The sequence below is a fragment of the Orcinus orca genome, chromosome 15 (genome assembly GCF_937001465.1).
Source record: "Orcinus orca chromosome 15, mOrcOrc1.1, whole genome shotgun sequence".
NCBI classification, from domain to species: Eukaryota; Metazoa; Chordata; class Mammalia; order Artiodactyla; family Delphinidae; genus Orcinus; species Orcinus orca.
In genome coordinates this window covers 83683052-83709932 of record NC_064573.1, presented here as the reverse complement: position 1 = coordinate 83709932, position 26881 = coordinate 83683052, and the positions used below count along the sequence as shown (strand labels likewise).

Sequence of the window (26881 nt, the reverse complement as noted above, 5' to 3'; positions counted from 1 at the left end):
TCCTTCCCTGGAGGCCAGAGGGAGTGGCCCTACCCACTACCCTGATTTCAGACTTCTAGCTTTTGGGACTGTGAGAAAATAAATTTTGTGTTAAGCTGCCTCGTTGTAACTTAGCCGTCCTAAGAGGCTAACACGGGGCCTTAGGAGGGGCAGGAAAAGGAAGAAACCCCTCCCGTCTCCTGCCGCCTTTGCATACTGGCGTTTGAACACAATGTCCTATTTGCCCAAACATACATTTATCTGCTTAAACATTTGCCACACGGCCAGCGGCCTGGACTTATGTGAAGCACCAGGGTTACACTGCTCTGCTCAGAGGTGATACCAATGTCACTACTACGCCCAGAAGACCCGCAGGATCTGGCCCCGCCCTCGTGCTCTGACGGAGGCTACAGCTCTGGCCTTTGCTCAAAGCCGCGCCAGCCACCCGGCCCTCCTGCTGATCCGTTTCTGGGAATTAGGATGTGGCTGTCTTTGCGGGGCCTTTATTCATCCTACCACACACAGCAAAGCAGACTGTTGATACTTAAGATTTATTTGGGTGGCTTGGGAGGGGGGGTGTCAGTGGGGATGTTGGGAAGGTTCTCCTCGGAGCATCTCCAGTCGGTGCCCTCGTTATTAATATTGTTATTGGTGACCCAGAGAGATCTGAGCTCCCCCTCTACAACTGGCGAGCTCTACAGACACACCGTTGGAAGGAATATGGACACACGTACACCAACATAATGCATAAAACAGGGAACCCCTCTGAAGACGTTCACAAGGGAAAAATCATTAGAAATCCCTTAATAGGGAAAACGTCACACAGAGGAGGTAGAGGGATGGGTCCTGAGCTAAGACGGCAGTTTGGAAAGAGCTTAAGGACTTTCTTCACGAGGGCTTCGTTGAAGCAGATAAAACAAAGATTCTTCTTGCCAGCAGGTTCAGGACGTGGAAGTTCCAGCCATTCTCCTGTCCCCAGGAGCACAGGACAGCCCTACCCACCCACCACGGCCCCAGTGCACAGGCCAGCCCCAAGAAATGCAAATCCCCAAGCATCACGGAAACACGACTTGCCCCAGGGTCTCAGTGACAGAGATGATGGGTCATGATTTCAAGAAAGCTGACCTCGTGCTTCTGAGATTCCACACAGAAGGAACTACCTCTGTTTCTCTGTGATGGAATCAATACGGAGGCTGTGCTTACTCTGTTTGGTTCCCAGAAGCCTGGTCCAGGAACTCCTGGAGGATGGGACGTGGTCGGTGGGGGGGGGAGGGCGGAGATAACGGCCATATCTTTGTATCCTTATTTCTCCGCGTGGGAACCCACCTTCCCTGCACCGTCTCCCCTTCCCAGTCCCCACGTGGGAGAAAGAAGGGCTGAACATCCCTTCAACCCGGCCAGCGCACTCTTCCAAACCCGTCCGTTTGCCCACGTGAGGCCCGCGCGGAGGCAGCCGACACTGGGCTGGGATGTGTTGGGATTCTGCAGAGCAAACGGGCTGGAGGGGGCCCTGGATCGCCGCTGGGCGCCTACGCGCTGGAGGCGGGGCCTGCTCGCTCCTGAGAATGGGGGGGTGATTCTGATGACTTCATTTTCTTTGGTTCTTGGTTTTTCGATAAATCTCTGCCCAAGGTTGTACGGATCTGGCGCACGTGGAGGTGGGGCGCTCCGCACAGACCTTCTGGGATCAGCGGGGAGGCAGTGTGGCCACCGACAGGGAGACCCCGCTCCTGTCTCTCCCCTTGGCCGCCTAGGTCAGGGGCATCACCAGACCAGGTCCGGGCGCCCTCCTCTGCACACCCACCCTCTGCTTTAGCTCCAGCCCTCACACACCACCTGGATGATGACCCCAACTCCCCTCCCTAAAATAGTTCCCGTTTATTCACCTCTTACCGTGTGCCAGGTGGCTGCTAAACCTTCCAGGGTTTTTGTTGTTGTTGTTGTTGTTGTTGTTTTCTCTCTGCGGTACGCGGGCCTCTCGCTGTTGTGGCCTCTCCCGTTGTGGAGCACAGGCTCCGGACGCGCAGGCTCAGCGGCCATGGCTCACGGGCCCAGCCGCTCGTGGCATGTGGGATCTTCCCGGACCGGGGCACGAACCCGTGTCCCCTGCATCGGCAGGCGGACTCTCAGCCACTGCGCCACCAGGGAAGCCCCCTTTCAGGTTTTCACTCTTCTAAGCCTCCTCATAACCTTATAACGTAGAGACTAATTTTATCCCCATTTTACAGGGAAGGACACTTAGGCACAGAGAGTAAACTCGCCCAAGACCACATAACAAGGGGCAGAGCCAGGATGTGAACCCAGGCTGTTTCCCAGGCCTACGCTCTAACCACTGCCCTATACTGCCACCCTCTACTCTGTCATCCTGGTGTTTTGTTTTGTGTTGTAGTGATTTTCTTTTTTTAGAGAGCAAATCTATGCATGTCAGTTTCCTCCTTAAAGTCTTCAAAGTTCCCCCGTGGCTTTCAGGGTCTCACCTCCACGGCATGACAGGTGAGGCCTTGCGTGATCTGGCCTCCGCTGGCCCATTGCTTGTTATTTCCTCTCACAGTCCCCTGGGCGAGCCTCTGGGCCTTTGCGCAGGCTCTTCCCCATCTTGGCAGTCCCTTCCCCCAACACCCACCTGGCTAATCGGTGCTGGTCTTTTAAGGTTCAGCCCAGAGACCACTTCCCTCCCCCACTGTCACCTCGACGGCCCCTGTCTCCCCGACCTCAGTGAGGACCCACCCTCCTTACGGTGCTTAGAACTCAGTGTCCTAACTCTCGTTGTCTCTTTACGACTGTTTTGCCCATCAGACTACCGGCTCTACAGGACAAAACAGTAGTTTATTCACCTCTGCATCACCGGAGGCTCAGAGAGTTGCTCCAAAAGGTTTGTTGATACCCGAATCGACGTTCCCCATCCCTCCCGAGGGCTCAGCGGCTCAGATGGAGCACAGAGTAGCGCTTGATAGAAGCTTGTAGCTGAGCCGGGAGGGACAGCGGCTGGCCGATCGCCCAGACACCCTCCGCGAGGCCCAGGGCGGGTCTGCATTTCCCCCAGGTCTGTGTGAAGGGCTGAAACGCGGACTTGTCCTCACTCGAGCTGTAAGAGGAACACTCCATGCCAGTCACGTCCTGTCCTGGGCCTCGGTTTTCCTTGGAAAGGTCGGCTGTATTCGTTTTCCTGGGGCTGCTGGGACAAGCGACCACGAATGGGGTGGCTTAGAACAGCGGCAGCGATGCTAAGAGCAGCTCCCTCCAAAGTGCTCTCCGTAAAGTTCAACACACTCCTCCCCCGAGCCCCGAAGCTCCACTCCCAGGTAATTACCCGAGAGGATGGAGCGCGGATGTGCACGCGAAGCTCTATGTGTGAATGTGTACAGCAGCTTTCTTTGTAACAGGCTGAATCTGGAAACTACCCAAATATCCATCAGCAGGTGGGTGGGTAAACCACGGGCGGTGTGTCCACACAATGAAGGCCTTAGCCCGTGACCCAGAGGAGCTGCAGGCACACGGCGCGGACCAGTGTCCGGTTCACGAGGCGCAGGGAGAGAAGCCGGATGCAAAACCACCACGTGATTCCATTCATGGGCAATTCTAGAGCGGAGGAGACCTGGCTTAGGTGACGGAGGTCAGCCTAGCGGTTACCTCTGGGGGGATTAAGCGGAAGAGGCTGGACTCTCTCTGCGGGGGTGGGGGACGGGATGTTCTAGATCTTGACTGGGATGTTAGTGATGCAGGTGTAGACGAGTGTCAAACGCAGATCTGTGCGTTTCATTATATGTAGATGACGCTTCCCCTTTTAAAAAGCTCCTTCCGAGGAAACGGCTGAGGCTGCAGCTCTGCCCCCAGGGCGCGCCTCCTCCGCCTAGATTGATCCTTTGCTCACAGCTCCGGGCCGGCCGGGGTTTGGAGGCAGCAGGTGAAGCTCTGGGCCCGTGGAATCGCCCCACCTCCAGCTGCCACCTCCTGGCCCTCGCTCTCCTCCCAGGCTCTTATTCCACTGCTGTGGGGATGCCCTGAACAGACTGTAGGCAGGAAGCAGGTTCGAATCCTGAGCGGGGTCTGCTCCTTGCTGCCCTGAGGCCCTTGGCACCCCCTCCCCTTCCAGTCTGGGATTTGAGTGTCTGGACCAGGGAAGGGCAGACTTAGCCTGTTTTCCCAGCCTTGAGCCCGCTGCGGGGTGCTCTGTGAAATGACACCTGTAGAGATGCTAAATCTTAAAATCCTTTCAGATTGCCGCCCTCGGTGAGTCCAGCCTCCTCAGTTCAAACCAAAAGGCTGAGCTATTTTACTATGTTTTCACTCCTCTAAAAACTAAAATCCGAGTAAGGTCTCTGCCAGAGTTCATAGCATCCTCCTTGTGTGGATTCCCTACCTTGACACGTGCTCTGGGTGTCAGAGGTCAGCACTGGGGGAAGCTGGGTGAAGGGTACATGGGATTCAGGAGAGCAGGCAGGACTCTGTACTTTTTTTTTTTTTTTTAGCAACTTCTTGTGAGTCTTAACCTATGCTAAAATTAAAAGTCATAATAAAATGAAAAAACAAACAGCAACAGCAGAATCTCTGGGCTCCTGCCATGCAGGTTGTCCAAGGAAGGAATCTTTTATTAGTGTGTGTGCTTGCATGTCTGTCTGTCTGCCCAGGGGCGTGTGCTTCTCCATGCTTTCCTCTGTCTGAAAGCATCAATATTTTGGGCACATGTGTAATGCAGGATTTTCGTGCACGGGCTCCCAGACTGCCTGGTTTTGAATCTCATATCTACGGCTTACTATCTGTGTGTTCTTGGGCAAGTTACTTAACCTTTCTGTGCCTCAGTTTCCTCATCTGTAAAATGGGCGCTCACAGTGCCTGCCTCCTTGGTCTGTAGTGGGGATGAATCGACTTCTAATAATTGTAAGTGCCTGGCACTTGGTGGGCACTCACACGGCGTGTACGGTCATCTTTGAAGCACGATGCTAGCTTGTGATCAGTCCCCTGGGAGCTGAGCATGACTTGGTGGTGTCCTGTGTCCCCTACTTCATTCGAATCTTCGGGGAACGTTCATAATGAGAGCGCCTTATGTGCCTGGTGTTAAATTCCCAGAGTCGTGAGCACAGTGCCTACAGAATTACCCAGAGCCCAGCCCACCACACCCTTCTCTGTCTATACTGTGAAGAGACCTCCATGAAGTGTGTGGTTAGGGGGACAGAAGAGTCAGTGGTGATTTCCAGCCTCTTGAAAGCCCCGAAGCCCCTTCCTATAGGTTTGACTAAATGTGCCCACTTTCCCTCCGCCACCAAAGTTTCACAGGCCTCTATTTCTTAACATGAAAATTGTTTTGTTTTCAAGTCACCTGAGATAAAGAAGCAGGCAGGGGATGGGGTGGGGTGAGGGGAGCTCTCACCACAGAATTAAGGGGAGACTCACTGTTCTGGGGGCCCCAGTTAAGCAAGTTCAACCCCTTGTAGCAGAACCCAAGCCCCCTGCCCTAGCTGGCAACCTCAGCCCTGCCTGCGAGGAAAGACCCATCTCAGTGCTCAGAGCTGGATCCACAGTTGATCCCGGCTTTGGTCCTGCCTGTTCTCCTGAGCCATCAGGCTGTGATTCCAGTCTTACGGGGGCGGGGGTAGGGTGAGGCTTGGCCCTGGAAGGGCCCCCATCTCCCCTCTCCACGGTGGCTCCCGGTACAAAGCTCCCTTTGATTCTCCACAGCCTGGTTTTCTGGTTTTTTAACAGGAGGTGGGGATTTTTTTTCCTCCTCTGGCAGCATGGTGCTGAAATGTTTACACTCGAGGGGTAGAGGAAAGGGGTTCTGCTCTCCTTCAGTGCCTTCAGACATTCCCGGGAGGAAATGAAGTGAAGGGAGATCAGAAAAGGCTGCCTCTGTTCAGAGCCTAGTGGGAAAAGCACGCCATGAATAGCGTGCTCTCACTTGGTCTCCATAGGTCTGTGGTGAATCTATACCCACTAATGTAGGGAACAGAAAGGGACAGGGACCAGGAGAAGACACAGCAGCCTGACAGCACGGTTCACATGCCAGCGCCTCCACTTACTGGCTGACTCTGAGCCTCAGTGTTCTCATCTGTGAAATGGGAGCAATGACGGTACCTACCGTGAGGGCTGCTGAGAGGCTAAATGTGTTCACTGTGCCCAGTGAACAGCAGCCACACAGGGAGGGCTCAATAAAGCATCACTTTGTGTGTGAGAACGGGCACTACTTGGGTAGATGTTACATTTTCTCAACTGAATATTGGGAAGAAAAACATTAGAAGGGGAGGGACAGAAGTAAGAAAGTAAAGCGCAAAGGAGGGAGGGAGGAAGGGGGAAGGGGTCCTTCCCATGCAGATGCCCATCAAAGGGGTGCCTGGGGCAGGGGGTGGGGGGGTGGAGGGCTGATAGAATGTCCGTCACAACTACACACTGTCCACCCAGCTTCCTTGAGGGCCGTCCCCAGTGTGGAGAAGGGAGTTCCATACACCAAGAGCAGAAAGGCCACTTTTCTTCCCATTTAAAAAAATTGTCATAAAATACACATGACATAAAATTTACCTTGTAAATCCTTTCTAGGTGTGCAGTGCAATGGCATTCACACATCCGCCTGTCGTGTAACCATCACCACCGCCTATTTCTTTTTGTCATCATCGCAAACAGAAACTCTGTCCCCATTGAGCAATAACTCCCCATTTTGCCCGCCCCCAGCCCTCGGCAACCTCTAATCTACTTTCTGTCTCTATGAATTTACATATTTGGGGTACTTTATGTAAATAGAATCATGCAGTTTTTGTCCTTTTGGGTCTGCCTTCTTTCACAGGACATGATGTTTTCAAGGTTCATCCGTATTGTAGCACGTGTCAGGGCTTCAGCCCTTTTTACGGCTGAATCATATTCCACTGCAGGCATGGACCACATTTTGTTTATCCATCCATCCGTCAATGGACATGTGGGTTGTTTCCACTTTTTGGCTGTTGTGAAAGGAAGGCTGTACCGCTGAACACTTCAGCATTCTCGAATCCCCAAATGGTGTGTTGGCTGGTTTCCTACAATGCACACAAGGATGAATTTATTTCTGATCCCCAGAGAAAGCTGCCTCTTCATGAATAAGCATGACATGCCTAGGACAGGACGAGAGCCAACAGCTTGGGGAAAACAGGAGTGAACCATGAAGACAGGTGTCAGGGAGAAAACAAGGCGTGTTGGGGAGTTTGGGGCCTGGGGCTGCCTCGGAGATGTTTATATTCTGAATTCCAAATGCCTGGAATGATTTCTGAATATCAGCTCCTTGGAGAGAGGGAAAGAGGGGTCTCTGAGTAAAAGACTTGAAAAATATGTAGCTCACTGTCAGAACGGAGGACCAGGGAATTGTGCTGGGGTGGGGGGGTTGGGGAGGGTGAGGGAAAGGAAAGGATGGAGATCAAATTTCAGGCTGGTTTCAGCTTTATCTTCTCAGCAGTGCGACCCAAAGCTGGGTTATTTGGTGCTAAGAGATTTTATCAATATGGAGGGACCGACCTGAGGCTTTGCCCTGGAGAAGTCTCCCTCCTCCGAAGAATTCAGTGCCTCGTCTGCTTTACTTGCTTTGTGTCCCTCCATCTCTCCCAATCCTGTTCTCTCTTCTGCATTTTTCCCCTCACATTTCTTTTTCTCTCTTTCTTTCTTTTCTTTTTTTTTTTTTTGCAGTACACGGGCCTCTCACTGTTGCGGCCTCTCCCGTTGCGGAGCACAGGCTCCGGACGCGCATGCTCAGCGGCCATGGCTCACGGGCCCAGCCGCTCCGCGGCACGTGGGATCCTCCCGGACCTGGGCACGAACCCGTGTGCCCTGCATCGGCAGGCGGACTCTCAACCACCGCGCCACCAGGGAAGCCCCCCTCACATTTTTGTCGCGCTGTATTTCTAACCTCACCATGTCACTTTGTTGAGGCGTGTCCCTTGTATATGGCGTGCAGTTGGATTTCGTTTCTTGAATCAGCGTCTGTCTTTGTGTGGCTGAACCAACTTGTGTTTATTTTTACAACGAATACACACTGTCTCCCTTCTCTCCTCTTGTTTTAGGTTCTGTTTCAGTCAGCCTTGCAATTTCTACTCTTTAATACCCTTTATCTACGGATACTACTGTCTTCTTTTTCCCTCTAGTGATGTGAAAGATGTCAAACGGTTTTGGTTACACTAATGTCAGCCTTTAAATAAAGAGGATTCAAGTCTCTCTGTAATTATCAAGATCAGGAATGAAACGGTCTCTGTAAAACGAGACGAAGAACATTAAACTAGTTTCCACTTTCTGCTGCCAGTTCCCAGCTTTTGTCTGTATGTAAACTGTGATTTTAGAATATTATTTCTATTTTCAAACATAATGAGATTTTCTTTCAATGGCCATTTTTGACCAACATATGTGATTTTGTTGGCGGCCGTACTTTTGCCAGTTACTTAGATCCTGTCATCCATCTCTACCGACATCCTCTTATCTGTTTATCTTTTCCTTCTGCAATCTGGGCGAACCCTTGTTCATTCTCTGTCTCAGATGCTGTCTCTCCTTTGATTTCTCCAAAACACTGGTTTTTATTTAAATTTTTTTCTATTTTTGGCCACACCGCGCAACTTACCGGATCTAGTTCCCCGACCAGGGATTGAACCCAGGCCACAGCAGTGAAAGCACTGAGTCCTAACCACTGGACTGCCAGGGAAGTCCCGCCAAAACACTGTTTTAAATAGTCATCGTAGTTTCCCTTTTCTTAAAACGTCCCCTTCTCTTACCCAGATCACTTTTTGTCATTTTGGTTTGTTGTCTTGCTTGTTATCTCTTCTCGTCAAGACTGTGGTCCTGTGAGTTATGCTAGAGGTTGGATTTTTTTCCTGTAGGCCAGTGGCTCCAAAGGCCTCTGAGGACAAGAAGGACACAAGTGACTTGTGTTTTACAAAGCACTGGGGCTGCAGTGGCGATGCACACTTCAAGGAGAGGAGAGGTAGCTGGTGGGGGAGCGGGACCAGCTGGGAGGCTGCTGAAGGGAAGGACATTTTATTCTGCCCCCACGTGATTTTGCCAGAAAAATCATACCCGCTCCCAAACCCCTGTAGAGTTATCCTTTGTTTTTTTGCGGTACGCGGGCATCTCACTGTTGTGGCCTCTCCTGTTGCGGAACACAGGCTCCGGACGCGCAGGCTCAGCGGCCATGGCTCACGGGCCCAGCCGCTCCGCGGCATGAACCCGTGTCCCCTGCATCGGCAGGTGGACTCTCAACCACTGCGCCACCAGGGAAGCCCTATCCTTTGTTATTTTTAAGTCAGTGCATTAGTACAATTATCATCTGATAAACGTTTATCACCTTGTTTCATTTTTCAACATAAAGTCCCAGGCAAAAATCCCCCTCCTCTGCTCTTCTCTATTAAATTTGGTTCCTGGCTGAAGGAGATGACTTCAAGCAACTTTTATTGATACTGGTTTTCTTCGGCTAACGAGAAACTGACAACAACCATAATAGTAGCTGAACTTTTTGAGCACTTTTTACGTGTAAAGCATGATTCCAAGTGCTCGACCTGTATCAATTCATTTAAACCTCAAAACAATCCTATGAGGCTAAGGTTACACCCATTTCACAGATGGGGAGACAGAGGCACCAAAAGGTCACACAGCTTGAATGCTGCAGAGCTGGGATTCCAAGCTAAGCAGCCCCCGTTCTTAACCAAGAGAACAAACTGTAGAGACTAAATGCCCAACAAATATTAACCCTACATCGTGTTTAATGTGTTGCTGTGGGTCCTCCCCTCATCCCCAATACCACCTCCTGGCAACGGTCCCGTGGGTGCCTCTGAAGGAAGGTTGCCAGATAATACAGGACGCCCGGTTCAATTTGAATTTCAGATAATCAATGAATACTTTTTTAGTTTAAGTGGGTCCTGACTTGTGGACATTTGGGTTGTTTCCAGTGTGGCGCTATTAGGCGTAAAGGTGTAAGCCTTTGTGTGGATATGTTTCCATTTCTCTTGGGTGAACGCCTACCAGCGGGACTGCATCCCGACCAGCTGAGAACAGGCGTTCCAGCTGCTCACATCTTTTTAACATTAATCGCTCTAGTGGCTGAGAAATGGTGGCACCTTTGACTTCTGCCCCACCTACCTCCTTCCCCTGCCTCCCAGCCCTACTCAGTACTTCAGCAATTTGATAGCTGGATTCTTTGAGTCTCACGTCCACCCAAACACAGCCCATCAGGAACAAATACAGAGGGTTAGAGGGCAACCTGGGCTGCTCAGCGGAGGAAACATTAGCACGTCCGCTCTCGAGATGAAGGATGTGCAGAAAGAAAGACCTAGACCTTTTTATTTTATGCCGGTGCTCAGGGAGTTGGATTCTCCTGGGAGGTAAGCTCTGGAATGAGCCCAAAGCGATGCAGCTTGAGTGTGTGTCAGACACTGGTCTGTGTCGAAGGGGAAAGAGGATGCAGAGAAAAACGGCACGCCCCACTCCCGCCTCAGGGAGCAGACTCAAGTGTGAGGGGCACACTCCCTGCTGGCCCTGGTGCTGCCCAGCCTCTCCCCAGTCACTGGGCCCCCTCTGTTCTCTTCCAACGATAATGAAGCTGGTGTTTACTGAGCACCTGTTTACAGCCCGGTGCTCTGCTCAGGGCTTCAAGTCCGAGATCTCACTTAATCCTCTTCGGCCCCTGAGATGGGTACTATTATTGTCCCAACATACAGAGGAGGGGAAGGGAGGCACGGCATACCGTAAATGCCCAAGGTTATACTTGGCCAAGGTCATCCTGCCAGGGCGGGGCATTCTGTCTCAAATCTCCTTTCTTAGCCATTTCCATGCTCTGCGTGTCCACCCTCACCTTCCTCTCTGCGTGTCCACCCTCACCTTCCTCTCTAGGGACCCCAACCTCTCCTGCCTCTTACCTCGATGGAGGTCGTGGCACCAGTTCAACCCGTTACGGAAGCAAAGCTTTTGTCCCAGAGCTGATGTGACAGTTCCAGCATGATCAATATTTTGCCTGAGATAGGTCACCGGGGGCGAGAGCCCAGGGTCTCAGGGTCTGTGCCTGCGAGGACGGGGCCTCCGAGAGTTGAGGTTCCTCACGTCACCCACCTGGGAAGATAGGACCACAGAGGCAGATTTTCAGTAAGATGAGGGTTGACTTTGCTGTCTACCAAACTGGGCAACAGAAGCAGGATGGAGGGCCAGCATTCAGAGATGTGTGCTAGAGACCAATCAATGTCCTAGGGAAGTGGTGGCGTTCCTGTGGGTCACTCTGGCCGACCACAGAGAAGCCAGCGAAAGATGGGAGCAGAGACGGGGCCGGTTAAGAGCGAGATCGTTCCTGCCTACATCCACTCGCTAACCCCCTAGTTTTCCACACTTGTGGGGCCTTATTTCTGTTCTTGGAAACATTCCAGAATCCTCCCAAGCTGGGTCAGTGCATCACGTGATGCCTCCTGCCTTAATCTGCTCTCCAAGGAGACCCGGTTACAGCCACACTTTCCTCCCTGTTCCCTTTCTCAGGTGCCTTAGCTGCTCGGTCAGTAACTTACTCCACAGTACCTAGTTGTGTTGTTTATAAAGGCCAGCCTGCTCGGGGATCTCTATTCATTGGTTCACCATGAAGCCTTTTACAAGAGAACTGGAAAGAATTTCTTGGAGGGAAAAGGGGTGGGGGCAGAGTCATAGTAAATTTAAGTGGAGGTCCCTCCCCCAGCCCCCTCTCCTTTTCTTCATTCCTTAGGCCATTAAAAGCACTAAAGACTGCATGTTTCTGAGCCATCTTTCTTAGTTATGGGCCCAGGGCCAAGGGGCGTGCTGCAGATTTTCCCTTATAAATTACCGTATTTTAACATAGACAGTGAACTGAACACGGTGGAGCTGCCGCGCTCGCTGGGTCTTCCACGCAGCGTTTGTAACTTAAGATTTTATAAAGGGTTGGAGCAAATTTTTAGTTAATAAGGGTTGGAATGCAGCAGAAACGACTCAAACTGCAGGCAAAATGGCAACTCGGCAGCCGGAAAAGAAATGAACATCAGGTTCTCAATCCTGTTATCTTTTCTTTCTTTTCTTTTCCCTATAGGCTGTTACAAGATCCTGAATATGGTTCCCTGTGCTATACAGCAAGTCCCTGTATTTTATCTCTTCTATATACAGTCATTTGCATCTGCTAATTCCAAACTCCTAATTTATCCCTCTCCCACCTCGCTTTCCCCTTCGGTAACCGTAAATTTGTTTTCTGTGCCTGTGGGTCTGTTCCTGTTTCATAAATAAATTCACTTGTGTCAGGTTTTAGATTCCACCTATAAATATCATATGGTATTTGTCTTTCTCTGTCTGACTTCACTTAGTATGATCATCTCTAGATCCACCCATGTTGCTGCAAATGGCATTATTTCATTCTTTTTTAGGGCTGAGTAGTATTCCACTGTGTGTGTGTGTGTGTGTGTGTGTGTGTGTGTGTGTGTGTGTGTGTGTGTGTGTGTGTGTGTGTGTATATACCATATCTTCTTTATCCATTCATCTGTTCATGAACACTTTCTTTATCCCTGTCCAAACTACATATTTAACCCACATTTGCCTCATTGTTTTCCTTGATCATGTTTCAAAAACCCAAACACCTCAACCCTATAAAGCAGGAAGCAACCCTATGAAGCACTGTGTCTTGATGGTCAAAATGTGGTTCTGAGGACAAACCCTTCAGCGTCACAATCTCTTCTCTGTAGTCTATTAGCTTTAAGACTTCAGGTGTGTTACTAAGAAGACTCCGTGTCCCCAGCTGTAACATCAGTCGATCTGGTTATAGACGCCTGAACTAAGACAGCAGTTTTTCTCAAACTTTTCATCATGACTCACATTTGGGAAACTCTATATCTCAAACCAGGCGGCACACACAGACACACACACACACACACACACATTTCTGATATAAAAGTTTCATGAATCCATGCTTCGTCTTACTATGTGTGATGCGCTCTAATACTTTGTTTCCTCGTCCCCTTTCTTCATGGCACAGTGGACTCGTTCACTAAATTGATTTCAATCCTCTCTAATGGGCACCACCCTCATTTTGAAAAACTAACTGCCCTAGAGAAACTAGGAGACACGGATACGAGTATTCCTAACAGCTTTGTTCGTGATAGGAAAACAAACCAAAGCACTGTAAACCAAACCAGGGAACGGCTTAAGTATCTGCCAACAGGAGGATCGATAAATACCTGATACGACGTTCAAACAAGGGGCTATTATACTTAGTGAAAATGAATGAACTAACATAACATGTATCAACGTGGATGAACTTACAAAGACAATACCGAGTCAAAGACACAAGTCATGGAAGAATGGATACAATACTATATATATATAAGCATATATATGTACATATTATATATGTATATATATAATAATATGTGTATATATATATATATGCTTAAACACATACAATGTATAGTGTTTAAGGAGATATTCATCCATAGGTAGAAATGTTTAAAAAAATGCATAGGATCAACTAACACCAATTTCAGGATAATTGTTAACTCTGGTGAGACACCAGGATTTCAGTTGTTTGTTTGGTGATGTTTTCTTTCTTAAGCCAGTGGCAGGCATGTGGCTTTTGTTATATTCATCTTGAAATCTTCTTAATCATCTCTAGTTTTAATTTTTTCAAAAATCAAATGAAAGATAACAGGATTGAGAAGCAACCTAAGTGTCCATTGACAGATGAATGGATAAAGAAGATGTGCTATATATATACAAGGGAATATTACTCAGCCATAAAAAATGAAATATTGCCATTTGTAACAACATGGATGGATCTAGAGTTCATCATACTAAGTCAGACAAAGACAAATATCATATGATAGCACTTATACGTGGAATCTAAAAAATAACACAAATGAATCTATTTATGAAACAGAAACAGACTCACAGACATAGAAAACAAACTTATGGTTACCAAACAGGAAAGGGAGGGAGGAGGCATAAATTAGGAGTTTGGGATTAACAGATACACACTGTTATATATAAAAACAAGGATTAACTGTATAGCACAGGGACCTATATTCAATAACCTATAATGGAAAATAATCTGAAAAAATATATCTGTATAACTGAGTCACTTTGCTGTATACCTGAAACTAACACAATATTGTAAATCAACTATACTTCAATAAAAAAATTAAAAATAAAAGAAAGTTCCTTCTTCCCTGGAAAGAAGAAGGAAGAAACGATACAGTTGTAGTGCGTTGTGAGGAAATGCAGATTCATTGTTTGTCTACATTTACCAACAATCAACAAAAAAGGAAAGTAAGTCTGTTAGAAAAAAACATAAAATGCATCCCAAGAAATGCCTTTTTTTAAAAAAAATTAATTTATTAATTTATTTATTTTTGGCTGCATTGGGTCTTCGTTGCTGCACACAGGCTTTCTCTAGTTGTGGCGGGCGGGGGCTACTTTGTTGCGGTGCACAGCCTTCTCATTGTGGGGGCTTCTCTTGTTGCAGAGCACGGGCTCTAGGTGCGTGGGCTTCAGTAGTTGTGGCATGCGGGCTCAGTAGTTGTGGCTCACGGCTGCAGAGCACAGGCTCAGTAGTTGTGGCGCACGGGCTTAGTTGCTCCGTGGCATGTGGGATCTTCCCCGACCAGGGCTCGAACCCGTGTCACCTACATTGGCGGGCGGATTCTTAATCACTGAGCGACTAGGGAAGTCCCAAGAAATGCCTTTTTAATGATTCACCTTTGAACATCAACATCATAACTCCTGTATTAGTTTCCTAGCGCTGCCACAATGACACACTAAGTGGTTTAAATAACAGAAATTTATCGTCTCACAGTTCTGGAGGCTAGAGGTCCAGGATCAAGGTGTTGGCAGGGCCCTGCTCCCACTGGAGGTGCCAGGCTCCTGTCCTGGCTTCTGGTAGTTCCTGGGCTTGTGGCAACTAACTTCAGCCTTCACAGGGCCATCTCCCTGTTTGCATGTCTGTGTCCAAATTCCCCTGTTTATAAGGACACCAGTCATATTGGATTAGCACCGCCCTACTCCAGTATAACTTCACCTTGACTAATTGCATCTGTAAAGACCGTACTTCCAAATCAGGTCCTATTCTGAGGTGCTGGGGGTTAGGACTTCAACCTACGAACCTGGGGAGGGGGACACAGTTAACCCATCACAACTTCTCTTTACTATAGAATCATATAGTGTCGACTTCAACCAGTTTTTCCAACTTATCCTTGTTGAGTGCCAGAGGGCCATGGAAACTGAGACGAATTCATTACTTACAATTCTCTATGGTGTTAAGTTCCCAAGTTCCTATTCTCTGTCCGATTCCCCTGTAATATGTGTGTGCAGACAGGCCTACCCATGCATGCACACACATGCATATATGCACACACTCACACACACTCACACACCCGTACCCACACAAGGTTAAAAAGCCCGTGGAGTTACAAATAAGGTTAAAGTGAGGGGGAAAAAGCATAACCTGGAAAAACTGACTTTGGATTTTAACCAATCCCCCAGCGTTTGAAAAATAGCGTGAGGATTTCAGGGAGTCCAGAGCGGCCCCCGACGCCCGGGACCTTGCCTCTCGGTTTTGCTCCAATTCTCTAGCACAAGGGCCCAGTGTGGGTGGGTGGGATGTCTGGGGCAAAGACACAGATACTATTATTCTGGGCTTCTCCTCGTGCTGGCAGCCACAGCTCCCACCGCCCCCCGAAAAGCCAGACTGTAGGTTCAAACCAGAGGTGTAATTGATGGCCTGGAGTGGCAAAGATGCCCCATCGCCCTCAAAAAACTACCACTTTGTTTCTGCGCTAGAGCAGGGCAGACCAGACGCCCACCACGCCAGCAACTTCCCAGATCTCGGCTGGTCGAGGATCTGTTCCCCACCCTCAGGTTAGGAAAGGTGCCCCAGGCGAGCGTTTGAAGAGCTGGGGGAAGAGCTCTAGACTTTTTCTCTCTTCAAAATTTTGCTTCAGCTGAGAACATTCATTTTTAACTCGTGTTTTTCTAGTTGGTGAAACAAAGTGGGGTTTTTGCCAAAGACCGACTCCAACTCTTAAGAATCTAAACTTCTAGAGATTAGGGACCCTGTGTGAATTTTCTTTTTTGTTCACAGTATTCCTTGTAATTTTTTTTTTTTTTTTGGACCAGGTGGAGGAAAATAACTGGTGTCTGCTAATACCCCTTGTGATGGCTGGAATCATTCTGAAGCATCGTTCATGCTTGTCTAACTTCTCTCTCGGCCCCAGTTGCCATCTGTCTACATCTGGCACAAACTCCTCACTTTGGTCTCCAAGGTGCCCTCACGGGGTTCCCGCAGATTCACCAGGTGTGAATTTCCACGCACCACCTTCCTTGGCCAGACTTTTCTTTCTCCTGGGTTCTCAGTCCGCCAGCCCCGCGCTAGATGCGGCCCCCTCTGTCGTGTCCCGTGTCTCGTTCATTACCAGGTGTGATCATTTTATTGCCTAATCTGTGCCTGCTTCTCATCCCTGTCTCCACCCGCTGACTTAGGCTCCTATTATGTCTCAGTCACAGATGTTGAATCAGATGACATATGAGATTAGCTCACTGTTCCAACAACAATCTCAAAATCTAAGCAGTTTGACAGCAATGAAAATGTGTTGCTCACTCATGCGGACATGGGTTGGTCTTTGCTCTCGTGAGCTAGGGGCCCAGATGCCTTCAGTATTGTGGCTCCATCCAGCATCCTCCGCTGGATCTTCTGTGTTCAGCCGGGAGACTGGAAAGTGCTTGGAGCCTCTCTAGGGATGTTTTAGGGGCCAGGCCTGGAAGTGCTGGCATCATTCTTGCCCAGAACTAGTCATATGACCCCACTGATGGGGCAAAGGGTTCTGGGAAATGTAGTCTTGTTGGGGGGGGCATCCAGGAAGGAAAGGAGCACAGGTATATAGGGGCAGCTGGCAGTCTCTGTCACCAAGCCCTCAAATTCACCGTCCACCACACAGAGTGACTCATAGAAGATGCCAGGATGGACAGCACACCCTTCAGGGACTCTCTTATCACTTGCTAGATGCTGAGCCAGCTTCTTAAAATGGCATCAAAGTCCCTCCAGACCCACATCCTGCCTCTTTGGTTTATGTCACAATATCCCCAACACCTCCCCACCCAGGAAGTGTCTCTCAGCCTCTCTTCTCTCACAGCACAAGTCCGGCCATGCTCCGACCTGGCCCCCAGAACTCGGGTGGTCTTCACTGCCCCTTCACCCTCTTTCCCAGCGCGCCCCACCTCCACCTCACTCACTCATTCAGGAGATCGTCTTAGAAGCTGATGGTGATTCTGCTTCTCTCTGCAGACGGAGAGCTCCTGCAAGGCAAGGATGGTGTTTAATCCTTGTGAGTTTCCTTGTCTACTGCTCCGCACCCAAAATGCTTAATAAATGTTGATGGAGTGAATGGAGACCGAGAAAGAGTCCCCTCCCCGTACAGGCAGGGGATATCCAAGGCGGGGCCAGCATCACCTTCCAGGCCCCCATCCCCCCTGCAGCCTCCACTTCCCCGAGGCTCTGAGATTCAACTTGCGTTTATTTCTAAATGTAAAATTTGAGAGGCTAGTTGTTGGTTGAGAAAACTGGCACTGTGTGCTTTCATTTCTTAGGGGGCTGGGACCCTCAGACTTGGAGATGTTGGGATTTGCTGACAGGGCCTGGACGGCTCTTTCTCCCTCACATTAAGAACCCAACTCGTGAGAAACCAACGGCTTGGCCTGGCTTGCTGTAATCCTGTGGCCTTGCAGCTCTCGGAATTGGGTTTATTTATTCATTTAAATTGCATTCTGGCATTTACTCGTGTTTGTTCTCTCCATAAAGACCTTTTTATTTTGGTCCCAGAGAGCTGTTTATTGCTTAGCACATGTGGCAGAAGAAGATGATTGGACTGGAGATGCTAATTTTGCTCTCTCCAGGGACCGTGGGCTGGAGGGGCCCCAGGATGGGGCTCTGCCCCCACACAGGGCACCTCTTGCCTCCAGGCCACTGGGAAGGGCTCCATCCAGAATAAAAACAGCCATCTGCAAACAGGAATGTCCTCATGTCCCACATGCAAGGAGGTTAGAGATGAAGATAGAGGCAGCCTCCACCACCCATCTCCAGGAAGTTGCAACCTCTCAGACACCCTTTGGGAGAAAGCTGGATTGCCGTAATAAAAAGTACGTGTAAAAAAGAGAGCATCCCTACGTTTGTTTTTTGTTTTGTTTTTTATTCAAAAGGTTGAGAACGATGAGACTGGGCAAGAGGCACGTGAGATAAAAGTCACTGGCTACGTTTTAAGATGGTTTTGGCCCGAGGGGGTGAGCGGAAGCTGGGTTTGCCAGGGATCCTGAAAGGGGGTAGATGGATCAAAAGTGGAGGAGCGAACCCACCATCCAGAGATCGCACTCCGTGATATTTACCCAAAGGAGTTGAAAACTTACACCCACGTGAAAACCTGCACATGGATGTTTATAGCGGCTTTATTCCTTCAAACTTAGAAGCCACCAAGATGTCCTTCAGTAGGTGAATGGATAAATAAACCCTGGTACGTCCAGACAATGGAATATTATTCAGTGCTTCCAAGCTATCAGGCCATGAAAAGGTGCGGAGGAAACTTAAAGGCATATTACTAAGTAAAAGAAGCCAATTTGAAAAGGCTATACCCTGGAAGATTCCAACTCTATGACATTCTGGAAAAGGAAAAACTATGGGGACAGTAACAAGATCAGTGATCGCGAGGGGTTAGAGGGTAGGGAGTGATGTACAGGTAGAGCACAGAGGATGTTTAGGGCAGTGAAAATACTCTGTATGAGACCATAATGGTGGAGACGTGTCATTCTACATTCGTCCAAACTCACAGAACGGACAACACCAAGAGTGAACTGTAATTGTAAACCACGCATTCTGGGTGATAACGATGTGTCCATGTAGGTTCATCAGTTGTAACAAATGTACCACCTGGTGGGGATGCTGATCACGGTGAGGCTGTGCCTGTGGGGGGCAGGGGGGCACATGGGAAATCTCTGTACCTTCCCCTCAATTTTGCTGGGAACCTAAACTGCTCTAAAAAAAAAATGAAGTCTTGAAAAAAAAAAAGTAGAGGAACGGAATGTAGGCACTCATGTGAGTTGCAAAGGAAAGGAGAGAAATTGGACAGTAAGTAGTAAAACAAGTCCAAATAAAGGTATTTTTCCCTTGAGAACTGGGGGAGACCAAGCATCTTGGAAGATGGAAGCGTTCACAGGGAAAGAGGACCAGGTGCTACCAAGGAGGGATCAGAGAGAAAACCAACCTCCGAAGGAAAGTAAAAGGAGTCAGACTTAAGAGTAGGTGAAAGGAAGGGGGTTCAAGATGAAAAATAACATTTTATTTATTTATTGAAGGCTTGCAGTATGGCAGGCAAGGCACTAAGCACTTTACACGTAACACCTCTTTTAATCCTCATAACAGCTCCCTGATGTGGACACTATTATAATACCCATTTTCCAGATGACGAAAGCGAGGCTCGCACAGGTTAAGGGATCTGTCTGTGGTCACACTGGGTGGATTCAGAATGGGATCTCATGTGGCTCCATCAGAAGGGAAACATCTCACCCACCAAGGATGGAGGAAGGACCCTCTGGAGCAGCTCCAATAGAAACAGGATAAGAGCCAACAATGCAAGGCGCAAATGCGAACCACGTGGGTATTTTAAATTTTCTAGTAGCCACGTGAACAAGGATAAAAAGGAACAGGGGAAATTCGTTGTAATGTATTTTATTTAACCCAATACATCTAAGCTATTATCCTTACAACATGTAATCAACGTAGACAGATTATTAATTAGACACTTTACATTATTTTTTCATCCTAAGCCTTTGAAACATGATGCACTTTACAGTGTGGATCAAGTACTCAAGAGCCACCCGTGGCCAGCAGCTACGCTGTGGATGAGTCGAGGGCAAGAGGACGAGTCCTGTAGAAAGTGCTAAGCCGTATGTTGCGGACATAAAATAACGGGTCTCCTGGTTGGTTTCAAGTCCAAGATGTGTTCTATACGTTTAAAAAATAAACTTTTAAATGTGAATAACTTTAGATTATGATGTTGCATCCCCGAGCAGGCCCTCAGACTTGGTTTCCTCATCATCCTTCTTTCCTGGCTTTGTACCTTTCACACAGACAAGGTTTTGCCAAAACGGTTGGCGTAAGCCAACGGCTTCTGCTTTGGAGACGGAGACTTGCCTGGGGCAGGCCTTGCCGTTGTTTTCCTAGATCCCGGTGTGACCTGTGGTGAAAAAGCGCCCCGACGTAGTCTGTAGGTCTTCTGCCCACTGGGGAGCACTTGGCAATGCCATGGGCATTCCTGGCAGAGAAGTTGGGGAGGGAAATCGTTCTCTACGTTGATCTCTTGATTGTCTTTCCTATCCCCCCGCTTGGCACTTGAACAACAAGCCACCGCTTCCCAGGCAACGGCTACGAGTGCGTTTGTCTTGGCACCTGGGTGAGGCCCGCTGAGCCTCGGTCATGCGTCTATTCTTGCTGCTTGAGGGGGACCCACTCACTGAATTCTGGGTCTTCTCTAAGTGCCTAACTTAGAGTAAGCAAATACATAAAAGGAAAAAGGAGTTTTAGAAAATGTATTTGTGGGCCACTCAAATATAAAATACAGGGGCTTCCCTGGTGGCGCAGTGGCTAAGAATCCGCCTGCCAATGCAGGGGACACGGGTTCGAGCCCTGGTCCGGGAAGATCCCACATGCCGCGGAGCAACTAAGCCCGTGTGCCACAACTACTGAGGTTGTGCTCTAGAGCCTGCGAGCCACAACTACTGAGCCCACGTGCCACAGCTACTGAAGCCCGTGCGCCTAGAGTCCACACACCACAACGAAGAGTAGCCCCCGTTCACTGCAACTAGAGAAAGCCAGCGTGCGGCAATGAAGACCCAGTGCAGCCATAAATAAATAAATAAATTTATAAAACTATATATATAAAATACAACTTGCTCAGCCACAGATACTTTTCCCGGAGAAGTTGAGCAAAGCCGTAAGAAGATTTATCTTCCTGACAGGGGACAGCCCTGACCTGTCTGTTTCCAGCCTAGTGGACATTGCAGAAGGGGGCTGGTTCTTTGGCAAGATAAGGGGTTCCCTAATGTTCTTGAGAAGCTTTACCTCTAACACTGTTTGTGGTGCCCTTGGGGTATTTCAAGCATTGAGGCAATTTCAGGTTGGCTCATTTATGTGATAGTGATAGTGGAGGTGATGGTGGTGATGGTGGCAGTGATGGTGGTAAAGACTGTGGTCGTGGTGAGTTCCACAAGGTGTGAATTGTCCACAAGGTGTGAACTGTCCACAAGGTGTGAACTGTCCACAAGGATAGGTCGTGTCTTTCATTTTTGTATCTCCAACTCAGAATTTAGCTCAATAACTGCTTATTGAATGGGAGGCAGATACTGTAATTAAATAATTAACTGGGAAAAGAGGATTGCTCAGAGCTACCAGAGGACTAAATGGGAAACCAGGCATAGGTCTAGAGCCTTAAGTTAGTAGAGAAAATTAAAGTCTAACCAGACAGGAAAAGAGAAGGAGAAATTGAACATTTACACCCCTGTTCCCAATACCAGCTGCCCAGAACCAGGGAAGGATACATAACACATGGAATTCCAGCTCATGTGGTCATCATATCAGTATCTCAGGGTGACAAGTAATCAGACAAGCAGACGTTTGGTAATTTTCTATGATTACCCAAGGCCCTGAAACTCACACTCAGTTTCATCAATAATTTCCAAATTTTAGCCCTTTGTTTATCACTTTCAAATTTTTTGCTATATCAGTGTACCACCTATACCAGGGATCAGTGAACTTTTCCGTAAAGGGCCAGATGGTGCATATCTCAGGCATCGTGGGCTGGACGGTCTCCACTGAAACTACTCAACTCTGCAGCTGTACTGTTAAAGCAACCAGAGCAATATAATGTGTCAATGGTGGGTGTGGCTAAGTGCCAATAAAACTTTATTGACAAAAAACAGGCTGCAGACTGGATTGGGCCCAGGGCCACAGTCTGTAGACCCCAATTCATACTACTATTTACCAAGTATATTAAGGACTCAGTGTAAGAATAAATAAAGTCAAATAAATTAATCTAAATTTCTTTTCATATCAATCCTCTAAATGGAAAACCATGCCATGCACACACAACTGCAAAAGTAAATTCGATGAGAATGAAACAAGGTTATTAAATTCTAACCAGGTGGATGGACTGTGTAAGACTTGCAGCCCGAAGCCTAACCTTTCTTGTTAAAAAAAAAAAAAAAATTAGGAAGTTCTAGAGAGGCAAGACTCATTAGCGCCAGGCTGAGGTTTTTTTCCTTGTAAGAATCAGCTGGATTAAAGAGCATTGGAGGGGGGATAACTTTCTCAGAATGTGACTTAATCTCATTTAAGTCCGTTCGATTTTCCACCTGAAGTCATCTGCTCCCCTGCAGTGACTGTTTCTGAGAAACCCTGGTTTCATTTGCTGTTAAACTCTGACAATGAGAACCCCGCATTTAGGGAAGGTAACAGCCCAAACCATCAAGGCTGATTACCTTCCAAGAGGCAGGAGGCCCCCCCCGCCCCAGGAGGACAGGCCCCCGGGCAGCAAGCTCTGCTGGGATGTAGGCTCTGCCCTCCCGGATCTCGTGCAGAGAAGGCAAATAAACCCTCCTGCTGGGTTATTACCCTTGACAGGCCCTGCTGGGGAGCTTCCCCCACTGCCCCCCAGGATGATCCAGGACAGGCCGGCCCTGACACCTGGATGACCAAGCAAGGTCCAGCGTGACCCACCCAGCCCCGCCCAGTCTGGCAGCACGCTCTCTGGACCCTGCTGGTGAACCGTCCATCAGTTCGTCTCCAGACCAGCAGGGGCTCCACGTGGGAGGTGGTAACCCAGCAGCAGAGGTTGTAAAGCCTGAGCCCTGGGGACCCAGATGATCCCAGGGCAGGAGGGACCAGGGGTTTCCATAGGCAGCCCTGATGCTCTTAAGCTCCAACCTATCATAGATAATAAACGAGGGATGCAAACCAAACAAGGCCTGGGAGCCAAGTGGATGTGTGTCAGCTCGGGAATTACCAGCCGCAATCGCTGTGAGTGCGTCAAACACCTGATTCAGAGACAAACTCAGCTGCTGAGCTCCCACGCGCTGCATGAACAGCTGGGGTAGAGGTGGAGGGCCCAGAGATGCATGGGCACCAGGTCTAGACCCCACCCTGTCTGGAGCCTAGGAGGCTCCTGCAGGCCTCGTGGAGCTCATGAAACCGGGTATTGAAGATATCAGATGGCGACAAAGGGGGATGGGGATTGGGCCTGAGGACTCCAGGCCCAAGCAGGGTTCCCACCTACTCAGCATCCTGGTGCTTCCTTATTGTCAACCTCCAGGGACAGAAGAGGACCAAGAGGGGAGCAGATGCCCTGGATGCTACATACTCATGCCCTCGGTGCTCCTGGGCTGGAAGTACCAGGGAGTTCGTGCCCCTCCCCCAGGGGACGGTGTGACCAGGGCAGCCCCCTAGGGGGGTGGCTCTCAGGCAGGCTCCATCCTGGCTTCCAGGGCTCCCCAATGGGTGCTGAACTGAACCTCAGTAGCCCAGCAGTGACCTGCCTGAAAATGCATCCTTTCCTGCGGCCTTCCGGTCCCCATCTCACTGCCCACACTTCCCTCTGGCTGCTTCCTGGGCTCGCCTCCCAAATCCTTATCCCCTGGTACTCAAATCCTTGTCTCAGAGTTTTTATGGTTTCACGTCTTATGTTTAAGTCTTTAATCCTTTTTGAGTCGATTTTTGTGTATGGTGTAGGATACGGGTCCAATTTCATTCTTTTGCATGGGGATAACTGGTTTTCCCAACATCATTTATTGAAGAGACTATTCCTTCCCCATTGGGTGTTCTTGGCTCCCTTGTCAAAGATTGGTTGACCACATTTGTGTGGGTTTATTTCTGGGCTCTCTATTCTGTTCCAAGGGTCTATGGGTCTGTTTTTATGCCATTACTGTACTGTTTTGATTACTATAGCTTTATAATATAATCTGAAATCAGAAAATGTGATGCCTCCAACATTGTTCTTCTTTCTCAAGATTGCTTTGGCTATTTGGGGTCTTTGGTGGTTCCATATGAATTTTAGAATTATTTTTTCTTTTTCTGTGAAAATGCCAGTGGAATTGTGAAAGGGATTGTGTTAAAGCTATAGATCACTTTTGGTAGTATGGACATGTTAACAATATTAATTCTTCCAATACATGAACCAAAAAGTTTCTGTACAACAAAGGAAACAATCAACAAAATGAAATGGCAAATTATGGAATGGGAGAAAATAGTTACAAACTATATATCTGACTGGGAGCTAGTATTCAAAATATATAAGGAACTCACACAACTCAATAACAAAAAAAAAAAGAAAGAAAGAAAGAAAAACACACACACACACACAAATAAACTGATTAAAATATGAGCAGAAGCTCTGAATAGACATTTTTCCAAAGAAGACATACGCATTGCCGATAGGTATATAATAAGGTGCTGATCAATAACACTAATCATCAGGGAAATACAAATCAAAACCATAATGAGGGCTTCCCTGGTGGCGCAGTGGTTGAGAGTCCGCCTGCCGATGCAGGGGACATGGGTTCATGCCCCAGTCCGGGAAGATCCCACGTGCCGCAGAGCGGCTGGGCCCGTGAGCCGTGGCCACTGAGCCTGTGTGTCCGGAGCCTGTGCTCCGCAAGGGGAGAGGCCACAAGAGTGAGAGGCCCGCCTACTGCAAAAAAAAAAAAAAACCATAATGAGATATAACCTCACACCTGCTGTTAGAATGGCTATTATCAAGGAGACAAGGAATAGCAAGTGCTGGAGGGGGTGTGGAGAAAAGGGAGCCCTCACGCACCATTGGTGGGAATGTAAACTGGTGCAGCCACTGTGGAGAACAAGATGGAGGGTCCTCAAAAATTAAAAACAGAACTATCCTATGACCCAGCAATCCCACTTCTGGGTATATATCCAAAGTATCTCAAAGAGCTATCTGTACTCCTACATTCACTGCAGCCTTATTCACAAGAGCCAAGATCTGGAAACAACCTAAGTTTCTGTTGACTGATAAAGACGTGGTATAAATACATATAATGGAACATTATTCAGTCACAAAAAAGGAAATCCTGCCATTTGCGACAACATGGATGAACCTGGAAGACATTATGTTAAGTGAAATATAGTCAGACCCAGAAAGACAAATACTGTGTGATCTCGCTTGTATGTGGAATCTAAAACAGATGAACTCATAGTAACAGAATAGGATGTTACCTGTCGGGGGCTGGGGATTGGAATAGAGGGTGACATTGGTGAAAGGGTACGAAGTTTTAGTTATGGATAACTTCTGGATAGCTAATGTACAGCATGGTGACTATAGTTAATAATACTGTATTGTATACTTGAAATTTGCTAAGAGTAAATCTTGAGTTCTCTCTACATGCACAAGAAGGTAATTACGGGAGGTGATGGATGTGTTAATTAGCTTCATGAGGTCATCATTTCACAGTGTGCATGTATATCAAAGCACCACATCGTACATCTTAAATATACACCATGTTATTTGCCAGTTATACCTCAAGAAAGCTGGAAAAAAATAGACTAATTGTTTAAGGCTATAAAGGCTCATACTGCATGAATTTGTTTATATGAAATTCTAGAAAAGGCAAAATCATAGTGACAGAAAGAGATCACCTGGGGTTGGAGGCTGGGATGAGGTCTGACTGCAAAGGGGCACGAAGGAACTTTGGGGGTGATTGGAAAGCTCTAAGTCAGGATGCCAATTTGGTATACAATTACCAAAATCTATCAAACCGTACTCTGAAATAAAGCCCAGTAAAGCTGGGAAAAGAAGTTCCAGAGCACAAAGCGTGGCTACAAAGAGCGACGAAGAATGGGAGCCGTTAATGCAATCCACCGGCAGGGTGGGGTGGGGATGCAGCACATCCTAAGATCTCCCGTGAGTGCCGGAGCCCCAGACAGGATGGCTTTGAGGAGGGTTGAGTCAGGCCCCCGCCAAGAGCCCCCCACCATGGAGTCTCTCCTCCCCTCTGGCGGGCACCCTCTGCGGTCCTGGAAATGGTGGTCACGTGCGTGTTGTAGGCAGGGGCTGGCTGGCTTGCAGGGGGCTCGGAGCTGGGGCACACACAGCCCCGTTGTTACCTGGAAATCCAATGTGCTGAGGTCAGAAGGCTTCCCGCCTCCGCCCTCCTCCCCAGCAAGTGCAAACGCTGTGTGGACCTGCACAAACCTATCCCAGCCCTCTTCTCTGACAGATTCAAATCAACAAAACCCTGTGGGGCGTCCAGAGAGCTGCAGGGGTCCTCCCGGTCACCCGTCCCCCGGACACGCAGCCCCAGCTCCTCGCTTACTGCTGGTTCCCAGCCCACCGTGAGCAGAGCTGACCGCGGGCCCCCGCCTTTTCCCAGGCCTTCTGTGTTTCTGACTCTGCTCCCACCGATGCCGACTTACTCGAGCCGTGACAGTGGCCTCCCTGCCCCGGGTCCTCCTTGCTGCCTCGGGTCCTCGGATCACAAGCAGAATGATACAAAAGGGTGGTGTCCCCTGGCTTCCCCATCGCCACCGGGACGAGAGTCCAGCCTCGGCTTTATCGTCCAGCATTTCTGTACTTAAACCGCCCCCGTTCCCTCTTGCTCCTTGACTGCCAAACACACCTACCTCATGCCTCCTCTCACAGTGATGATGATATATTTCAAACATTCAAGAAATATATATATAACAAGCCCTTCTGTGCCTACGACCCACGTTTAGGAGATAAAACATTTCAAATCGCTTGAGACCCTCTGGGCACCCTACTCAGAGGGCACCCCAGACTACCTGCCCCTCCCCCTCTCTGGCCACGCCCACCGCCTTGAATTGGGGGTTGAACATTCCCAGACGTGTCTTAGCCATTTTGCTACCTGTGTGTGTATCCCCCAAGCAATACCTATA

The 26881-nt window shown here is 48.7% G+C and overlaps 1 long non-coding RNA gene across 1 annotated transcript; it reads right to left on the bottom strand.

The window, feature by feature from the left end:
* Positions 1 to 454: 454 nt before the first annotated feature.
* Positions 455 to 26547, bottom strand: LOC117203987 (uncharacterized). Its single transcript, XR_004486975.2, has 4 exons — positions 26402 to 26547; positions 17173 to 17235; positions 10830 to 11019; positions 455 to 6980 (listed from the first exon to the last, which is right to left on the bottom strand). It is a non-coding gene; the product is annotated as an uncharacterized LOC117203987 (long non-coding RNA).
* Positions 26548 to 26881: the final 334 nt, after the last annotated feature.